Source organism: Elaeis guineensis, chromosome 6 (genome assembly GCF_000442705.2).
Source record: "Elaeis guineensis isolate ETL-2024a chromosome 6, EG11, whole genome shotgun sequence".
NCBI lineage: Eukaryota > Viridiplantae > Streptophyta > Magnoliopsida > Arecales > Arecaceae > Elaeis > Elaeis guineensis.
The window spans coordinates 110,667,041-110,689,753 of record NC_025998.2 but is presented as its reverse complement, the minus strand read 5'-3'; the positions used below and the strand labels follow the sequence as shown (position 1 = coordinate 110,689,753).

Here is a 22,713-nt window from a genome sequence, read left to right as displayed (position 1 = left end):
CATAAATCCGATCTGTATCAAAATACTTTTGTATCATAACATATCATAATTTTCATTGAACATATGCATAATCAATAAACCATAGTATTTCAGAATTACTTTTCGTTTAAAACATAATTTTATAAATCATGCATAATTCTAAGAAATTACCAGGCTGAACCGCCCGGTACGGGGCGTACCGAGCCGGACCGGTCCCTTACCGGTCTGGTTCGGGCCTTTTTTTCAAAACACAACCCTGAACCGCATGGAACCATCCGGTTCGGTGCGGTTCGGGCCCATACCGCCCGGAACCGGGCGGTACGGCTCGGTTCTGGACTGGTTCGGGGTGAACCGAACCGTACCACCCAGGGAAAGGGGGAGGGGGGAGGTGGGGGTCTTTTCACGTGGTTGGGGGGAGAGAGGAGGGAGAGAAATGGGCATGGCCCACTTCACATGGGGGGAGGGCCTGGTGCTTTAATAAGCACCAGACCTTCGGTGTTCTTTGAGAGTTCTCAAAGAACTCCCATGGCCGTGGGCAACTTAATCGTTGAGACCTCCAAAAAATTAGAAAAGAAGGCAAAATTTCGTGAAATTGGAGGAGTGATTTGAGAAGAGGCTGATCTTTGGCCAAAGGTAAGATAATCTATTATTTTGTTAGTAAATATTTTTTTTTTGTTTTTGTTGTTAGAAATAGGATAAAAATAAGATAAAATAAAAATAGAAGAAAATCATGCCAAAATCTTATGATTTCGGTATGATTTAATTATATGTGATAGATCTTTGGAAGATTTACACGATGACATTAAAATTGATAATTTTTGTTAATTATATATTTTTTAAATATTTTTAAATAATTATTTATTTAAAAATTTAAAAAAAATTAAATTTTAGGAAAAAAAATTAAAGTTTGGGAATCATCTTTAGAATGATTCAAGCTACTTAAATCTAATTTCAATTTTTTTTTCAAATATTTAAAATTAAAAAATTATTTTTTAATTATTTAAATTAAAAAATTTAATTATAAAATAAAAATATATAAAAATAGTATTATATTTTAATTAATTTAAAAATATTATTTGAAGCATATAACATATTTATTTTGAATTTATAAATTTTAAAATAATTATTAAAATTATTTTAAAATTATATATAATTATTTTAGTTATCATTAAACTATCGTGTTTCGTTATACTTGCATATATTTTAATTATATATATACTGCGGATGATCTTGCACGTGGAGTAGGGTCCATGGATGTATCTGGATCATCCCGCATTATGGATCCTATTATCCACAGCCACCTTATGATCCATATGCATATGGTGTATCCGCGGCATCATCTTCTAGTGGTTACTACCCTATGCAGTCTGGAGCATCTTACAGATCAGATTTTGCTACTGGCATATTTGGATGGGCTCCTCCACAACCGTACTATCATCTCGAGGATACTTCTCAGAGTCAGAATTTTAGCGAAAGGTCTGAGATGTCTTACAATTCAAAGAGGATGCCTTATGGGATGATGAATATTCGAGAGTACGGTGCAGCTTGACTAGAGAGTTGGACTGATATCCCTTTAGACTATGTTGATGATCCAGACATCTACGAGCGTCACAGACACTCGACAAGAAATTAAATGCAGAGTATATCCTAAGGTTCGTATATCAGTTATTGCACTTTGTACTTAAATATTTAGATATATTTTAATGTATATTTTATATATTTTTTCTTTAGTTTTAAGATGACATAGTTGAAATATAATGTAAATAAATATATATTTGAAATTTTAGATCAAGAATCTTTGTACCGCAACCTAACTCCAAATTGAACCCAAATATGTTAATAATATGCAATATAATGCCATATTGAAGTTGTATTTATCAATTATTAACTTCAAAAATCTAAAAAAAAAATTTAAAAATCAAAAAAATATTGTGTACTGGTACCGGACCGGTACGCCTAGGCATACCGTGTGTCGGTATGGTACGGTATCGATATCGTACCATATCGATCCGGCATCAGCACACCGTTTGGTACCGGTACAGCGAACCTTGCTAAGAATAATTATATTTGCTTTCAAAATAAATATGAAATATCTCGAGAAGATGATTCATTACTTATCTTTCACAGATCACTGAATGAATAGATCGATTAACCTCTAAGAGATTCTTCGGTGCCTATTATCCAAAATTATATTCTTGTATTAATTTTAATTCAAAATTAAATCGAACAAATCTCAGATCAAAACCCTACTTAGGATCGGACTCTTCACTAAACTCGATCAAAATTATCAAAAAGAAGCCTTTCACTATGCTAATTTTAGAAAGATAACTTAAGAGAAAAAAAATCCATGAAGAGAGGGAAACAATCTAGAGAGAGAAAATTTTAAAGAGAGAAAGTCCAATTCTAGAGAGAGAAAGCAAGGATTCAGACTGAAGGGAGAGAAAGAAAAAGAGGAAGAATGAAAGGAGAGAGAAAATTTTCTCTTTTTTTTCTTTTTCTTTTCTTTTTTTTCCCATGGTTTCTTTTAGGCGAAACAGGGGACCGTGTGGTCCCCTCCTTTGCTCGGCCGATCAGCGGTGCGACCGGCACGGTGGTGGCCGACGGTGGAAGGGCGACGACAGGATGGCTCGGAAGAAGTGAATCCGACGGTCGACGGTGACCACCGATGCCAAAAAATCGAGAAGAACAACAAAAAAATAGGGATTTCTTCCGCAACAAAATCTGATGACTCCGATCGCCGGCGATCGTGCACACGGACATGGAAAGAAAGGGAGAGAAGAGAGGAAGAGAAATTGTGGCTTACCTCGAGCTCTGGTGACCTCTCCGGCAAGAAATCGAGGTGAGCACGGTGACGGCTTCCACGAGAAATTAAATTTCGACGATCCTTGCCGTTTCGCTCCGAGTTTCTTGATGGGAAGAAGGGAGAAGGGGTCTCCCCCTTAAATAGAGCTGGAGGAAGGAGTTTGACTCCTCCCCAGCAAGGTTTTCCAACTCCGATTAGGAGCCGATTGGAGGTAGAAGAAGACTCTCAGGAGTCTTCTTCGATTTTTCCTTTTTTTCTTTTTTGTGGGCTGGGTTTAAGGCCTATGTGGGCCGGGTACTACATTCTTCCCCCCTAAAAATAAATTTCGTCCTTGAAATTTTTGTTGCTTAAGTCCTCAAAAATTCAGATTACTTTTACGTTAAATCATGTCATCTTCTAATTTCAAAATCGAATCTTTCATCATAATATCTATCAAATCAAATTACTATTCTGATCAGTTTGAGAACAATTTAGACCACTATACTTTCATTGCGCACTCTGATTCAATCCACTAGTACACGTATGTCAATTTAAAATTCTAAATTACATCATGATCAGTATAAGTTATTGTCCCAATATCCCTAGTGTCTACCCACCTACACTCATGTCTGATTCTATATATCATATAGTTTATCCACTTATGCTCTGATACCACTTTAATTGTCATGCCTCCAACTCGAGATTACGAGTTCAAGGTCGTGGCAACCGCCGCATACTTATGAAAAACTCTCTCCACAAGCATACAAGGCATCTCATCATGATATTAATGCATCACAACGGAATAAAATTAAATAATTATTATTCAACTTTAATTCAAATAATTAAATCAAATGTCTTACATCCAATAAAGTTTCATTAAAAATAAAATAATAAATTTAACTTCAATAAAGTTAACAATGCTAAATCTTGCCTCTAAAAGCTCTGTCCTAATATTGTTACCCACGCTCGCAATTAATTATCTGAATCTGAAAAATAAAAAAAAAAAATGAGCTAGACAGCCCAGTAAGTAATAAATATCTTAACTAGACATTTCAGATATTATATGATATTCAAGAACAAATGCTGAAAATAAATATAAAAATATATTTCACGCTAATTCAATGCAAATTCAATCTTTTTAAATATTCACATATAATATAATCATAAATCTGATTCGAATCAAAACACTCGTAACTCAACCACCTCAACTATGACCAATGTTAACCCCCATTGACGGGGTCCACTGAATACCAGCGCACAACCCCCACTGACAGGGTCCACTGAACACCAACGTATAATCTCCATTGGCGGGGCCCATTGAAACATAGTTAGGCTGAGAGCATAAATCCGATCTGTATCAAAATACTTTTGTATCATAACATATCATAATTTTTATTGAACATATGCATAATCAATAAACCATAGTATTTCAGAATCACTTTTCATTCAAAACACAATTTCATAAATCATGCATAATTTTAAGAATAATTATATTTGCTTTCAAAATAAATATGAAATATCTCGAGAAGATGATTCTTTACTTACCTTTCATAGACTACTGAACGAATAGATCGATTAACCTCTAGGAGATTCTTTAGTGCCTATTATCCAAAATTATATTCTTGTATTTATTTTAATTCAAAATTAAATCTAACAAATCCCAGATCAAAACCCTACTTAGGATCGGACTCTTCACTAAATTTGATCAAAATTATCAAAAAGAAGCTTTTCACTATGCTAATCTTAGAAAGATAACTTGAGAGAGAAAAATTCATGAAGAGAGGGAAACAATCTAGAGAGAGAAAAAGTCTAATTTTAGAGAGAGAAAGCAAGGGTTCAGACTGAAGGGAGAGAGAAGAGAGAGAAAAGAGGGAGAATGAGAGGAGAGAGAAAATCCTCTCTCTTTTTTTTCTTTTCTTTCTCTTTTTCTTTTCTTTTTCTTCTCGTGGTTTCTTTTGGGCGAAACAAGGGACCGTGTGGTCCCCTCCTTTGGTCAGCCGATCAGCGGTGCAATCGGCATGGCGGTGGCCGACGGTGGAAGGACGACGACAGGGTGGCTCGGAAGAAGTGAATCCGACGGTCGACGGTGACCACCGGTGCCGGAAAATCGAGAAGAACAACAAAAAAATAAGGATTTCTTCCGTAATAAAATTCGATGACTTTGGTTGCCAGCAATTGTGCACACGGGCACGGAAAGGAAGGGAGAGAAGAGAGGAAGAGAAATTGCGGCTTACCTCGAGCTCCGGTGACCTCTCCGATGAGAAATCGAGGTGAGCACGGTGATGGCTTCCACGAGAAATTAAATTTCAGCGATCCTTGCCATTTCGCTTCGGATTTCTTGGTGGAAAGAAGGGAGAAGGGGTCTCCTCCTTAAATAAAGCCGGAGGGAGGAGTTTGACTCCTCCCTGGCAAGGTTTTCCGACTCCGATTAGGAGCCAGTCGGAGGTAGAAGAAGACTCTCAGAAGTCTTCTTCGATTTTTCCTTTTTTTTTTTTTATGGGCTGGGTTTAAGGCCTATGTGGGCCAGGTACTACAATAACCTTATGCGCAAGTTGTGGTAAAGATGTCAGACTTGCCACCTTAAGAGAATAAAAGAGTAGTCCATTCCTTTCCTTAGAAAGGGAAGGAATCAAACATGCCTAAAAAGTGTGGCACTGCTCACGAAAGGAAGTGGCTAGTAGGTTACCTAAACAGAATGAACAAGAAAATGTAATTGATCAAAAAGGCAACAAGAAAATGGCTTCAACCTAAAACTGCCAAGGTATAATGTCGAGTCAAAAATCAAAACTTATAGTATCAACAATGGCACAAGCTTCTTGTCACTTGTCAGCATAAGGGATTGTAGGACACAATAAATGAGGATAGGTTTTGTTGGGGGAAATTCCACCTAGACGATAATGTGAAGAAGCCCAAGGCCCAAGAAGCCTAGGCCCAGTGAACTAAACTCCCTCACTGCCGCCAACCCCTCATCGGCTACGCTCGCGATCGATTAGCTCTTGGCTCTTGAAAGACCTGTCGGTGCCCCACCGTCCAAGCAGCCGAGACTTCACTGGCTGGCCTTTAGCGAGCTCCTCTCTCGGCAATTGGTTGCCTCGGGCCGACTAGGTGGCAACACTCAACAGATTCACTCAGTTGACTTACGGGTCCTCTTTCTCCGACCCACACCAGGTCCAGTCTCAATTCTAGGTTCTCATTCTTCCACTAACCACGACTTCCACTCGTGGGCCCAGATCCCATGGCACAGACATCGGCTAAGCAACCGAAGGTCGAGCATGGTCATCATGCAGTCCCATCGAGTCACATCAAGTCACGTCATCCAGAAGCCATATCCTGAGCGGTCAGTTGCATGCCGCGATAACAAGCTATGTTAGATTAAGCCATCCTGAAGTCATTAATTACACCGCACGCATGGTAAGGCCCGCCGCCGTGGCCCCTGACAAGATGTGACAGATTGAAGTGGCTAGGAGGACCAGGAATGGCCCCCTTTTACCTCCTATTTATGACTCTCTCCTCGGAGGTCAACCGAAAGATGGCCAATCTATGGTCGGCTGATCCTCCTTCGAACATCCTCTCAGTCCCATCAAAGCCCCCATGGGCCTACTGATGGCTGTCAAGTGATAGTCGGCCATGACCCTAAGACAATGATGGTAAGACCGTCCTTCGGAAGCTCCTATCTCGGCCTATAAAAGGAGGCCTAAAAGGGGACCCCAAAATAAGTATGCAAAAAACTCTGTCTCTCATGCTCCTCCTGTTGGACTAGATGTCTGACTTGAGCGTCAGAAGGTTCCCACTGGAGCAACCTCCGGCCAGGACTTTTCTTGAAGGTCTTACCCCCGACGGCCCACCTCACGACCAACTCCATCCGCTTCAACCTCCGACGAAAATCAGTACCAACAGATTAGCGCTAAAAGAAGGGCTTTTTATCCATTTGGAGGAGCGCAGATCAGGAGCAGAAATTATCATGTCACCAAAGAGAGTCTCATCCCATCGTACCAATGCCTCTGCTTCATGAAAAGCCAAGCCAACAACTAGGTGTAGCCATCGGTGACGGAGACTCCTCCACCAGCCCAACCAGTGTTGGTCACGACGGACTAATTCAACCTGTTCTTCCAGTAGGTTCAAACTTTGACGACTACCATCCAGACAGTCCAAACTGTCCTTGCACCTCCATCGGTGGTGCCGCAGCCTGATTAGGCTGTCCCCATGTCTCCTTCAGCGGTGCCACCACCAAAACAGCCGCGAGCACCTCTATAGAGCTTGGAGAGGAGGCAGACCTGCCAAAGCTGCTTCAAAATTGAGAAATCAAGAAGGTGGCGATCTCCACGTCCCCGATTAGGGCACGATTCAACCTCTGATCGCCGATCCTCCCAACATTCTGAGGCATGCACTGCTCGGGACCTCGCTCTCGAGAGATGATTTCGGGAGATCGATGAGCGAATCGACATGATCCGCAATACCTCTTCGGCACCCTATAACGGGTTCAACAGTGACCCGCCTTTTGCTCCAAGGATTATGCAGGAGCCGCTCCCTCGGTATTTCAAGGCTTTGTAGTTTGAGATCTACGATGGGACCGTCGACCCCGTTGATCACCTCAAAACTTTTAGGGTGGCGATGCTCCTCCATGGAGCGATCGACACCATTCTTTATCAAGCCTTCCCCGTTACTTTAAAGGGAGCAGCCCTACATTGGTATGCTAGTTTGAAATCGACTTCGATCCATTCTTTTAAAGAATTGAGCCGGTCCTTCATCGATCATTTTGTCAGCAACTGACAACAACAAAAGTGATTCGACTACCTCCATACTATCAAGTAAAAAGAGGGGGAGTCGATCTGGGCTTTTGTTAGCCGCTTCAATGCAGTGATCTTGGAGGTTCGCGACTTAGATCAGTCAGTCGCAATGTTCGCAATGATGGGCGAACTTCTAAAAAACTACCTCAAGAAGTCATTGGTAAAGACCTACCCTCAAGATTATCCTGATATGTTGGCCCGAGCAAACAAGTATGCTCACACGGAGGAGGTCTTCACTGAAGATAATACCCTTGCCGGTTCTGTTGTGGCAGAGGGGCAAAATAAGGAGCGCTCCCCGAGACGGGGGGTGAGAACCCATCAATGTTCCGGATCCTCATTTTGGAAGCAGAAAAATGGGGCCTCTCCTCGAAACCGTCGCCTTTGGAGTCCTCAGAAAAGAGATCGGCACGCCTCACTGCCGAGGAGATACACAAACTACATTCCACTGAACGCACCACAAACTCAGGTGCTAATGAAGGTAAGGGGACAGCTCCCAGAGCCAAGGAAGCTTCGGACACTCCCATATAGGAGGGACCCGATCAAGTACTGTTTGTTTCACCGCAACCACGGCCACGACACAGAAGAGTGCGTCCAACTCTGGGATGAGATCGAGAACTTCATTAGGCACGGTCGTCTTGATAGGTTTATCCTCCGAAGGTGGGAGTGGTGAGAAAGGCGGCGGAGATCTCCTTGACCGATGGAGCAACTACGACTGACGGGTCCGCAAGAAGGCCAACCCCAAGCCAGCATGATCAACACCATTATTGGAGGGCATGGAGCTAGAGAGCACGACGGGGATGAGGAGGCAATGAAAAGGCAAAGGACAGAGAAGCTGATAACCTTCACCAAGGAGGATGCTTGAGAGATCCGGTTCCCGCATAATGATGCGGTTATTGTAACATTAAATATTGCAAATTATGATATACGCCGCATCCTGATCGATAATGGAAGCTTTGCCGACATCTTGTTTTATGATGCTTTCTAAAAAATGAGAATACTGGATGATCGGCTGGGGAGGATGAGTGCCCCACTTGTCAAATTTATCGGAGACACTATCTCCATCGAAAGAGTCATCACTTTGCCCCTAAAGGTCGGCCGATTCCCCATCCAATCTACTGCTCGTTAATTTTCTAGTTGTCCGAGCACCTTCAGCCTACAACGCCATCCTCGGCTGACCAGATCTAAATGCACTTCGAGCTGTCGTCTTCACATATTACCTGAAGATGAAGTTTCCAACAGTAAATGGAGTCGAAGAAATCCGTAGAGACCAAGACTTAGCACGCCATTGTTACAACATCACTCTCCAAGGAGGGCGGCCTACCGAATCCTATCGGTTGGAGGGACTGGACACCTGTGACGAACTGGCCGAGGACCGTGGGAAACCAGTCGAAGATGTCATAACTATTCTCTTGGTGGATGGGAATCAAGAGCACATTATTCAGATAGGGTCGAACCTAGATCAGGTAACAAAAGATGAGCTAACCTTCTTTTTGCAGGAGAATGCCGATGTCTTCGTCTGGACACCGATGGATATATCGAGCATTGACCCCTCGGTGATGGTGCATCGACTGAATGTGAATCTATGGCATCGACTCATCAAGCAGAAGAAGCAGAGTTTTGAGCCTGAGTAGCATAAGGAGATAGATGAGGAGGTAGACAAGCTGCTCAAGGTAGGCTTCATCAAGGAGACAACCTACCCGAAATGGATCGCGAATGTAGTTATGGTGAAGAAGGCGAATGAAAAATGGAGTATCTGTATCGACTTCACCGACTTGAACAAAGTTTGCCTAAAGGATAGCTATCTCTTGCCGAGAATTGATTAGCTAGTCGACACCACATCGGACCACGAACTCCTATCCTTCATGGATGCCTTCTCCAGCTACAATCAAATCTGGATGACATCTGAGGATGAGGACAAAACAGCTTTTGTTACTAACAGAGGTCTTTTTTATTACAGGATCATGCCCTTTGGTCTAAAAAATACAGGTGCAACTTATCAGCACCTTGTAAAAAACGTCTTCAAAGGCCAAATCGGATGGAACATGGAGGTATACGTAGATGATATGCTTGTCAAAGCCAAATCTGCAAGAACCCACATCGACGACCTCCAAGAAGCCTTTGCCACCCTTCAGAGATACCAGATGAAGCTGAATCTGGCAAAGTATGCCTTCGGAGTGTCCTCAGAGAAATTTCTTGGCTTTATGATCTCCAACCGGAGAATTGAAGCCAATTCGAAGAACATCAGGGCTGTGCAAGAGATGACCCCTCCAAGGATGATCAAGAAAGTATAGTGCCTTATGGGAAGGGTCGCCGTCTTGAATCGATTTGTTTCGAGATCGATCGAGCAGTGTCTGCCCTTCTTCCAAACCTTGAGGTAGTCGAAGAATTTTTAGTAAACCAAGGAGTGTCAGAAGGCCTTCATTGATCTAAAAAACTACCTCAGCTCTACTCCGTTACTTGGCAAGCCTGACCCGGATGAAGAGCTATTCCTATATTTGGCGGTCTCACCCACCGCGATGAGTGCGGTGTTGGTCCAAGATTGGAACAAGGTTCAAAAGCCAATTTACTATGTAAATCGAATCTTGAGGGATGTGGAGATCCGGTACTCCAAGGTGGAAAAGCTAGCCTACACCCTTTTGATCGTCACTCAAAAGTTGCACCCATACTTCCAAGCCCATTCTATTATCCTCTTGACGGATCAACCCATAAAAAGCATCCTTCATCGATTGGATACGTCAGGATGAATTGCAAAATGAGCAATAGAACTCTTCGAGTTTGATATCCAGTATCAGCTGCAGCCATCGGTCAAGGCACAGATTCTGGCTGACTTCGTGGCCAAGTGCACTATCCCAGATGAGTCAGATGAGTAGGAAGAGATCAAGCCCCAAGAGCAAACTTGTGAAAATCCTCCCAAGACTAGCCCCAATGCCTGGGTGTTGCATGTGGATGGATCCTCCCGCCTGACGGGATCGAAGGCAGGATTGATTCTTTCAGATCCAGAAGGCACTGGTGTCGAGTACGCCTTACGCTTTGAATTTCCAGCAATAAACAATAAAACCAAATATGAAGCCTTGGCGGCAGGCCTCAGAATTGTCAAGGAGTTGGGGATTCAAGATCCGAAGGCCTGCAGTGACTCCCAACTAGTTGTTGGACATATCCGAGGCAATTACGAGGCTCGTGAGGAGAACATGGTGAAATACCTCCAGAGGATCAAAGATCTGGTGTCCAAGTTTAGAAATTTCAAAATTCAACAAATCTTCAAATCGGAAAACACTCGTGCTGACTTATTATCCAAGTTGGCGATGTCGGCGCCATCCAAGTTATCGAGAAGAGCCTTCTTCAAGGTATTGGACAAACCATGCATAGAGGAGCCAACAACGGTCATGCAGGTGAATGAAGAACCTTGCTGGATGGACCCACTGATCAATTACCTTAGAAACGAGACTCTACCAGCAAATCGAAAGGAAGCTCGGAGAATAAGATACCAGTCACCTCGATATCTTCTTCACGAGGGGAGGTTGTACAAAAAGTCTTTTTCCCTGCCTCTCCTCAAATGCTTGCAGCCATCGGAGGCCGAATATATACTAAGAGAGGTACACGAAGGTATCTGCGGAAGCCATATTGGCAAGAGAGCGCTGGCTTACAAACTTCTCTGACAGGGCTACTACTGGCCGACCGTGTAGAAGGATTCTGAAAACTACGTCCTGTGATGCAACAAATGCCAAAGGAAATCCAACATATAATGACTGCCTGTGGTGCCGATCACTCTCATCTGCGCCCCTTGGCCTTTTGTGCAATGGGGGATGGACATCCTCGGTTCCTTTCCACAAGCACCGGATCAACACAAGTTCCTGCTCAACACTGTGGATTACTTTACCAAGTAGGTAGAAGTCGAACTGTTGGCCTGCATCACAGAAACAAGAATGATAGACTTCGTCTGAAAATCGATCATATGCCAGTTTGACCTACCTCGAGTGCTGATCACTGACAACGGATGTCAGTTCACAGGGGCTAAATTTGAAAAGTTTTGCGAGGAGCATGGGATATCACACCAACTTACCTCCGTCACCCATCCTTAAGCTAATGATGAGGCCGAGGTAACAAATCACACTATCCTATGAGGATGAAGACAAGGCTGGACAAAGCCAAAGGATCCTGGACTGATGTAGTCCACCATGTACTTTGGGTATACAGGATGATGCCAAGGCTTCCAATGAGAGAAACTCCATTCAACTTGGCTTTTGGGACGGAAGCAGTAATCCCCATCGAAATTGGGATCCCATCGATGCGAGTTATGAACTTTGATGAGCCGACTAACCTGGGGAGGCTGGCGCCAATCTAGATCTACTTGAAAAAATCAAAGAAAAAGCATGCATTCAAATGATGGCTTACCAGCATAAGGTCGCTCGGTATTATAATACCAAAGTTCGGAACAAGATCTTCCAAGTCGGCAACCTAGTCCTGCACAAGGTAGAAGCATCACAACCTGGAGAACGAGGCAAGCTATCCCCAAATTGGGAGGGTCCATACCGAATAGATGAAGTCATCAAACTGGAAACCTATCGACTAAAGCAGTTGGATGGAACGGTGCTCCCCCAACCATGGAATTCGGAGAACCTCTGAATCTACTACCAGTAATATATTGCATGACTCTCCCCAATGAAATTCCTTTCTCTTAAAATAGTAGTTTCTTGCTTGCTCGTCGATTCGCAGAAAATTGAAGACAACCTTCAATCGGCTAGTCGCTGAAGATCTTAGTCACATAAGGAGCTACATGGACAGAAGACCTCTATGGTTAAGAAGCAGAGGATGACCTATGAGGACCCTTGAAGGCCGAACTCTGCTTTTCAGTGAGTCAACACCCATGAAGATCTTAACCGTACGAGAAGTGGGGGTAACCTATAAGGACCCCCAATCCGTCCACTCCAGCAATAAAGGAGATCTGAAGATGGCCTTTGATCGGCCAGTCATTGAAGATAATAAGACAGCCTTTGATCGGCCAGTCATTGAAGACAATAAAATGGCCTGTGTTCAGCCCCATTGGAAGAGCCTTTGATCGGCTTCGTACGAGGCAACTCTTAATCAACCAAAGATACAAATTCGTGTAAAATATGCAGTAAGGTGAATTTGAGCTTGCCCTTCAATTGATAATAAAAGTCATTACAAAGACGATGCATCGGATACCCAAAAAAACAAACAAACAAACAAAACAAACAACACAACAGAAGTTAGCACCGACTCTACGCCTCGCCCAAAGAAAAGCCCCTTTTTCCTTCATCAAGAAGAAAAAAACCAAGGCTTAGGCACGCCATCGCCTCCCCCATGTGGGCCTTATGGTCTCCGAAGCAGCGAAGTGTCTATGCTGACGACCTCCCCTCCGTGCGTGGCAGAAACCTCGAACTCCCCAATGCTATGCTCTCGGACCTCGGAGGGAACGCGCGAGAAGGAGAAAGATGCACTCTCACACCCAGCAATCGGCGGCTACCATTGCCTTTATCCTACCCCAAAATGGGAGCCCGATCCAGCCGGAGAGCGTCGATGGTAGCAAGTGAAGGTCGCATTCGGATCACTTCAGTAGGCCATTGAGGGCCCTATGGAAGAGGCCCCCCAGCAATGAAGACCGCGGGCCCCATTGGGAGCGACTGTGCAGTCCGATGGCCATCTCTCTTGGAAGCATGTGCTCCACAGAAACACCATAAGAGACTGTCATTGAAGCATGCCCGCTCTGAACATGGCACCGAAGTAATCCCTCAAGGTCGTGGATCCATACTTCCTCCAAGCAAGATGGCCATTTCCAATACCTCCCAAGCCAAGTTGGAGTTAACAAGGTGGCTCCCCTTCCTTAAACAACAGCCCTGACTGGAAGGGTGGGCTCCCCCGTTTGCGAAGAAAGCACCCATCGCACACCCATGAAGGGGATCGCCCCATCGCACCATAACACACAAGAAGTGAATCTCCACTTTGAGACGAGGGAGATCTCCCCTATAAAAAGAGGAGCCGAATTCAAGCACCCCATAACTGCCCTTATTAAATCGCGGGACATGTCGGTCGGAGATTGGCCACGGGCATCGCCTTAACCAGCATGCATTTAATTCCGACACTAATGGAACGGTCGTGCCACTTCGTCTCCCCTCTCCCGGATTTCTAGGCGACTTGCGTTCAATGCAGGCACAGAAGCACGGGTGCACCCCGAAGATCGCACGCACGCCCACCGATGGAATGGCTCTTCACCTTCTCAATCGGTGTGCAGGATTACTCCCTTCACTCGATCAAAGCTCGGGCTTAAGAGTAGGGGGCATGTGTTGGGAGAAATTCCGTCCCGACAATAATGTGAAGAAGCCCAAGGCCCAAAAAGCTTAGGCCCAATGAACCAAGCTCCCTCGTTACCGCCAACCCCTCATCAACTACACTCACGACCGATTAGCTCTCGGCTCCTAAAAGACCTATAGGCACCCCACCATACAAGCGACTGAGACTTCACCGGCTGGCCTCTGGCGAGCTCCTCTCTCGGCAACTGTTTGCCCTGAGCCGACTAGGCAGCAATACTCAACGGATTCACTCAATCGACTTATGGATCCTCTTCCTCTGACCCACACTAGGTCCAGTCTCAATTTCAGGTTCTCATTCTTCCACCAACCATGGTTCCCGCTCGTGGGTCTAGATCCGAAGGAATAGACATCGGCCAAGCAATCGAAGGTCGAGTATAGCCGTCATGCAGTCCCATCGAGTCACATCAAATCACGTCATCTAGGAGCCATATCCTGAGCGATCAGCTGCACGCCGCAATAACAAGCTATGCGAGATTAAGCCATCCTGAAGTCATTAATTACATTGCACGTGCAATAAGGCCCATCGCCGCGGCCCCTGACAAGATGTGACAGATCGAAGCAGCTGGGAGGATCGAGAATGGGCCCCCTCTACCTCCCATTTATGACTCTCTCCTCAGAGGTCAATCGAAAGGTGGCCAATCTATGGTCAGTTGATCCTCCTTTGAACATCCTCTCAGTCCCATCGAAGCCCCTGTGGGTCCACTGACGACTGTCAAGCGATAGTCGGCCATGACCCTGAGATAATGACGACAGGACCGTCCTTCGGAAGCTCCTACCTCTGTCTATAAAAGGAGGCCTAAAAGGGAACCCAAAAAAAGGTACGCAAAAAACTCTGCCTCTCACACTCTTTTTGTTGGACTAGATTTTTGACTCGAGCATCGGAGGATCCCCACCGAAGCAAACTTCCGGCCAGGACTTTTCTTGCAGGCAAAATTCGCTGTACCGGTATCGGTCGTCGTGCCGGTGCCGGACCGATATGGTACGATACCGGTACCGTACTGTACCGACACATGGTATGCCCGAGCGTACCGGTTCGGTACTGATACATAATTTTTTTCGATTTTTATTTTTATTTTTTGATTTTTAAAGTTAATAATTGATAAATACAACCTCAATATGGTATTATATTGCATATTATTGATATATTTGGATTCAATTTGGAGTTAGGTTGCGGTACAAAGACTCTTGATCCAAAATTTCAAACATATATTTATTTACATTATATTACAACTATGTCATCTTAAAACTAAAAAAAAAATATATAAAATACGCATTAAAATGTATCTAAATATTTAAGTACAAAGCTAAATAACTGATATACGAACCTTAAGATGTACTCTGCATTTAATTTCTTGTCGAGTGTCTGTGACGCTCGTAGATATCTGGATCATCAACATAGTCTGAAGGGACATCAGTCCAACCCTCTAGCCAAGCTGCACCGTACTCTCGAATATTCATCATCCCATAAGGCATCATCTCTGGATTGTAAGACATCTCAGACCTCTCGCTAAAATTCTAACTCTGAGAAGTATCCTCGAGATGATGGTACGGTTATGGAGGAGTCCATCCAAATATGCCAGTAACAAAATCTAATCCTGAAGCTGCTCCAGGCTGCATAGGGTAGTAACCACTAGAAGATGATACCTCGGATGCACCATATGCATATGGATCATAAGGTGGCTGTGGATAATAGGATCTATAATGCGAGGATGATCCAGATACATCCATGGACCCTACTCCACGTGCAAGATCGTCCGCAGCTGCATCATGTGCTGGACAACCTCTAAGAGCCCGTCGTCTATATGAAATCGGCTCCCCACGATCTCTACCGACTCGTCCACCATGATCCCTATCCTGTGTGACATGCGTAAACTGAGACTCACCGGTGAATTGAATATCACCCTATGGCTGTGTCTCATAAATGGTGGTCTTTTGTCCTCTAGTTTCTCCCTGATCATCAGATCCATAGCTACTACTACCAGTATCATTATCACTCTCTCTGGTGTCCGTATCTGAACCAGATCGCTCCTGTACTCTCGAGAGTGGTGCATGTGCAACTGCCTTTTCCTTCTCCCTCTTGTGCCCCTCTGTGACTGAGTTTCCTGTAATTGGGAGGATGGATGCCTTCTTGCTGGCTGTCGGGAAGAACGTCTATACATCTCTCGCTCGAATCTCTGAGAAGATGTATCGGATAGCGAGTCATGTGATGAATGGATCCCTTGTGTCCCCTCAGACTGTGACTGATCAGCTGGAACCCTATGTGGAATATTTTTTTCTGCCATTGCCCTGGATCCACCCTGATCTCCCTTGCCACCACACTGGCTGATCATGGAGGGGATCCTGGCTCATCAAGCTCTGGCTCCTACTGCTGACCTGCAAGCCATCCGATGATCGGATCGTCATCCTCGTCGGCATAATCATCCAGCATCGGATCAGTGTACTTCAACTGAACTTCCTCCTGAATACATTTTAGCCTCAACCTCAGATTGTAGTGAATATATACAAAATCGTAAAGGCATTTTTGTGTCAGACGATTTCTCTATTTGCTGTGGATAAAGGCGAAAGTGGACTAATTACGCTCACAGCCACTAGCAGAGACCGTCTGAGAAAGAATACGGACAGCCATATGTCTCAAATTTTCTGCTGACATTCCAAAATAAATCCATCATTCAGCTACAAAAGTAAAATTATATATCAAATTTGATGATATTATTAAGCAAAATTACATATCAATCTACATTGCTCATTATTGATATGTAATTTACCTGGATTCATCTGCTTTTTGCTTACGACAGCTGATGGGACTCCAAAACTGTCTGATCCCTCTCTAAACTATTTCGTCTGAAATAAAATATATTTATTATTTATAAATATATCAGATCGAATTCAGTTGAATAATTATATCTGTTTTAAACTAGCATACCTCTTGCAGACACAACGACGCTATTTATGGATCAGGCACCATCTTATATATGATATTGCGAAGAGCAGCAAGAAGTTCGCTATCCATATCTATCCCCGGAATAGTATACTGAAATCTCGGATTCAAATAATAAGCTGCAGATAAATTTCAAGACTGATTAAGCACAATTTTATTTTCATGCTTCGAAAAAATATTTTAAAACATTCTTGAATCCAAACTTACCAGCTAGATGCAAATCTCTGCCCATCTGATAGTCCCAACGACGCTCAATAATGTTAATGAATTCTTGAGCATGCTTGGGATCATTCTCACTGATCTGTTTCTTTATCCTCTCCATCATGTAATATAGGAAGCCCATCTGGGAATATCTCTCGCTGTCCACGGTGCGAAGCACCTCATATAAAGGCTTGATAGCCTTCACTCTCTTCTCAGCCCGCTGCCAAAATGACTGACTCGTCACCAAGTTCTCCACATGACTTCCATTAGTGCCGGCCCTCGCATATCTGCTCTCCTGCCACTCGGCATTGACACACATCTGACGTAGGGTTGTTTTCTTCTGAAGAAGACTATCAAGTGCTATGTAGTTGGTAGCAAACCGTGTGATATCCGATTGTAAGATCTTCCCCCCAGTATACGTTCGCATCAATGAAAGAACCCATGTGTGGTTGTAGATGAATCTAGTAATAGTCTGGGCAATCTCCACTACCTGCTGCACCCTGCGAATCTTTCCGATATCCATCAATATAAGATTAATGCAATGTGCAGCACATGGGGTCCAGTATATCTGCGGTCGCTGCTCCATCAGCAACTCTCTGGCAGCCTTATATTGTGGTCCGTTATCTGTGATGACCTACACGACATGCTGCTCACCCACTGAATCAATCACCTCCTTCATCAGATCAAGGATATATGTGGCATCGTGCATCTTATCTGAAGCATCGATTGATTTGTAAAAAAAATATTTTTCCATCACAGTATGTCAAAAAATTAATGATGCTCTGCCTAGTAGGACCTATCCAACCATCACACATCACTGTCAGACTGTATGTAGGCCATTTATTTTTGTAAGAAGCAATCCATCTCTGCAGATCCTCCTTATTGCTGTCAAGAAGCTGACTATAGATGTCCTTAGGTCCTGGAGGATCCACACCCTGGCCGGCAGCCTCTATGGCTGAAATAGCAGATCGGTAGTAAGGATTGGCTGCTGCATTTGCTGGAATATGGCTGAAATGAAACCATGATCCAATAGCTCGCCACATATCCTTCTTCTTATCTTTTTTCAGCATACTGTCAATTCTCTGCTGCTTTGAATCCTTGCTGGGCAAAGTATGTGGATCCAAATCTTGAATACTGGCTCCTGCTGGAATATCTCTGGAGGACCTCCTCCTACTGCCAAAAGCTCCCAACAAAGAAGACATGCTGCGTCTGCTCCCTCTACCACTAGGCTCTCTGACTGAGGTAGTCCTCCTGAACTCGAATTCTCCCCTACCAATCGCTGATCCAGATCCTGATTCATAGCATGATGGTCCGAATCGGTCTCTGTACCAGGCCATCTCCTCCTGCTGGTACTGATCCGCCAAGCTCGCATGAATGGCAGCCTCAATCTGTGCCTCCTCATCATCTGGAGTAGAAGCCTCCTCTGACTCTCTAGAGTGATAAGAAAGTGGCTCTGCAGCTCGACAGTCTACTTCGATCTTTTTCTGCTTTACCCTTTTCTTCGCTGCTTTCGAATCAGCAAAGTACTTTTTTATCAATTGTCGGACCTCTTGCGGATATTTCCGACACATCGATACATCAGGATAACCACCAACTAGATGCTGCTTCAACCTAGTCACTCCTCCTTCCTTGAACTGTGTTGCACCATTTGCATCTCTAATGATGCCGAGCTGAGAGCATCTCGCCATGATCCCAACCGATGTCACGCTCTTGATCTTTCTTCTTACTTATTTCTGCAGATATAACAAAATACTAATTATTTTGAATTACCTGTAATATAACACTAATTACATATATTTTTTATTTGATAATATTTTTTACTATTTAAATATTTACAAAAAAAATTTCAAAAAAATCTCAAGTTAGACTCAAATATTTCAATTATTTTGAATCATTCTAAACATTATTCTCAATTTCAAAACTAACACTGATTTTTTATTTTTTTATTTTTTTAATAATTTTTATATAAATAAATATATACTATAAAATAGCTGATTAATTAAAATGAACGAACGTCATGCTCTAAATTTTTTTCTTATAAATATATGCAAGTATAACAAAATACGATAGTTTAACGATAATTAAAATAATTATATATAATTTTAAAATAATTTTAATAATTATTTTAAAACTTATAAATTTAAAATAAATATGTTATATTCTTCAAATAATATTTTTAAATTAACTAAAATATAAAACTATTTTTATATATTTTTTATTTTATAATTAAAATTTTAAATTTAAATAATTAAAAAAATATTTTTTTAATTTCAAATATTTGAAAAAAATTAGAAATTAGATTTAAGTAGTTTGAATCATTCTAAACATGATTCCCAAACTTTGATTTTTTTCCTAAAATTTATTTTTTTTTAAATTTTTAAATAAATAAATATTTAAAAATATTTAAAAAATATATAATTAATAAAAATTAATAATTTTGGTGTCATCATGTAGATCTTCCAAAGATCTATCACATATAATTAAATCATCCCAAAATCACAAGATTTTGGCATGATTTTCTCTTATTTTCATTCTTTCTCATTCTTATCTTATTTTTAACAACAAAAATTAAAAAAAAAATATTTACTAAGAAAATAACATATTATCTTACCTTCGGCCAAAGATCAGCCTCTCCTCGAACTACTCCTGTAATTTGACGGAATTTTTTTCTTTTTTTCTAATTTTTCGGAGGTCTCAACGGTTTCGTTGAGACCTTCGGACCCTCGGGAGTTCTCTGAGACATCTCAGAGAACTCCAAAGTAGGTAAGGGTTCTTTTATGTATGTGATCTCCGACCCCCCCTCCCTCCTCCCGCCTCCCCCCTCCCCCCCTCCCTCCTCCCGCCTCCCCCCTCCCCCCTAGTCACTTTTGGCACATGGAGTGTCGGTACAGTTCGGTTCACGCCGAACCGGACCATATCGTCCGATTTTGGACGGTATGGAAGCGAACCGGACCGAACCGCTCGGTTCAGTACCGGTTCGGGGTGTTTCTCGAAAAAAAGGTCCGAACCGGACCGTTTGAGCACCGGTCCAGCTCGATACGCACCGTACCGGGCGGTTTGGCCCGGTACGGCGAACCCTGCTTGCAGGTTTCTCCTCCAGCAGACTGCCTCGCGACCAACTCCAGCTGCTCCGACCCCCGACAGAAATCAGCACCAACAGGTTTCATGAGAGAGAATGTTCCAAAGCTAATTATACCATAAACATGATCTAATCTTAAGATCTAGATGAATTCTTTAATAGTAAAAGTCAGACACAGTCCATTATCAGATTGTGTCACCTCAAATGGACTCATATAAACAGGAATAGGCTTCATGTATGCACATGACACAAAAAAAAAAAAGAAAAAAGCCAACCTTAAAAGGCAAAGAAGAAAAGACCTGATGTTTAAAATATATGAAAAAGAAAGGTCAAGTGCTTTGCGTAAATTTGCCTGCAGATAAAACATTGTATGAACTCAAGGGAGAACCATTAGCAAGCATGATGATATTAAGAACAAGAAGAAGAAATATATATGGCTAAAAGGAAAACTCGTTCTTACTATTCCTCCCTGCCAGCACTGATTATTATCCCAGCACCTTGCCTATACATAGGTTCTGCTTAAAATCTGAAGTGGATGGACAAAAGAGAATAGAAAACCGCTATACGAAAGATGAAAGTGTGTTAGCATCCAGTGGTGAGTCCTCTCATTGGATGAGCACAGCCCATTATGTTTAGCTGGAAGATTAGGCATGTATTCTTATAGAACAAATCCACATAGGAACCTATTTATCATCCATGCATTAGCAAAATGACAGTAATATCAGGCTTTGGCCCATATCTGATAAACGTTTAGCAATAATACTTGATGTACCAGCAAAGACAAATGAAGTTATACACACTGTGAACTATGAACAAAATAAAGGCATAATTTTACAAAATATACAGTCTTAACTCTTAAGGAACATAGACATCCAAAAATGTTCTCATCCGCATAATGCATGCAAGACATACGAGCAGCCACAAATGCAGTCAAGGCGGAGAATTGTTTAAAGATCTACAAGCCAAAAATTTTCCTATCTGTCCATCCATAGATGTTTCCTGGAACCACAATCAAACATCTTGAACCATATCTATATCAATGAAACAGAAACTGCAAATTACCAAAGTGCAGCCATTCATGATTGATCGTATATGAAATGAGAGAGAAGTCGGCTATAATATCCTTCAGGCAAGGATCCTGCAGGGCAAAGAAAACTGGGGGAAAAGAAAATGAACACAAAGCAAGCATACATTTGATGTTCTAGAAGGATGCAGGTCTCTGCAGGCCACAGCTTCAGTTGACCATGTGAATGTAATCAAAAAATTGGGATAGGCCAAGGCACTTTCTTGAAAGCAAAGGTAGGAACCGTGCATGATCACGTGGCCTATAGGTCATATGGAACCTGAGCGAACTATTGTATCTGAAATTCTGAATTCCAAAAAAACTCTTAAAATCGGCACCAAAACGATAATATTATCAGATGGTCATAAGCCAAAAGTGGGACTAAAATGGGAAGCACAGTGACATGAGAATGAACACAAGCTAAATGCACCAAACCCACATGAAACCCTTCAATGGAAGATCTGATCATTTTCCTAAAGTGAGTTCCTGCAGTAATTATACCAGATAGAAACCAGAGGGCGATGCTGCACTTCTTATTACTGGAAATAGTATGAGGATAAATGGAGTATCACTTTAATAAAGTTTGCATCAATATGTTTATCATCAGAATGTTTATCAACAAATAAACCATACAGGTTTTATTTGCGGCAATTCGGTCCCATTGAGAGAAATAAATAAATCATCCTCACGCATTCATTAGATACCGCAATCACATAATTAAACATCACGTTAATAATTTACATAAGCACTTCAAACAGCATTTGAAGAAAACAAGGGAATTGCGCAAAAACATGGGGATCCAAAAGACTGCAATTACCTTCGCATTTTCTCCCAAATATTTGAATGCCTGAAATTTAAGAAAAAAGTAAAGCATCATTTAGGCATCATAAATTGGATGTTTTTTGGGTAACATGCTTTCTTGATTGAGAAATCAAAACCAGTCGAAGTACGAAACCAGAAGAAACGATCATGAACATGAAATATAAGGCAGAAATAAAAAGGAAAACAATGGAAAAAGAACAAGAATATTAATCCTTACCAAGCTGTGCGGAAGAGATATTGGAAGCAAATCTCCTCCTCCTTATTGATTCCTCTCGGATTCTCGATGCTCGGAGACGAGATTGAATCGAGATTTACGGGGGGGGGAATGCAACGTCCACCGCGCGTTTAACGGCCACCTGAAAGCAACCCCTGGAGCCAAGCGAGCGGTTTTTTAACTTCTCTGTCTAACAACCGCAAGGAGGGAGAGAGGTAAATCCGCTCAGAGACACGGCATCGTTAGAAAAAGCGAAATGTCGGGATTCAAAACAAAGAATGATAAAATTAAAAATAAATACGGTAATGATTTCTGTTGTTATTATTATTATTATTATTATTATTTATGGATGTTGTTGCTGTAATATAAAAACAGTGGGTCAGACATCTATAGTAAAATTTTTTATTTATTTATAATTAATTTAAAAAAAATTATTAAAATAATATCGAGTTCAAATTATTTATGAAAATATTATTAAGAAGAAAATTATTTTTTGAAAGGACGATTTTCTTTGCCAAC

At 42.2% G+C, this 22,713-nt stretch overlaps 1 protein-coding gene across 1 annotated transcript in view; it reads right to left on the bottom strand.

Moving 5' to 3' along the window:
• LOC105046801 (probable cyclic nucleotide-gated ion channel 5) overlaps positions 1-22,370 on the bottom strand; it is a 69,709-nt gene extending 47,339 nt beyond the window's left edge. The window contains 2 exon segments of the mRNA XM_029265061.2: positions 21,976-22,005; positions 22,198-22,370. The gene's annotated coding sequence lies outside the window, so the exon portion shown is untranslated.
• Positions 22,371-22,713: the final 343 nt, after the last annotated feature.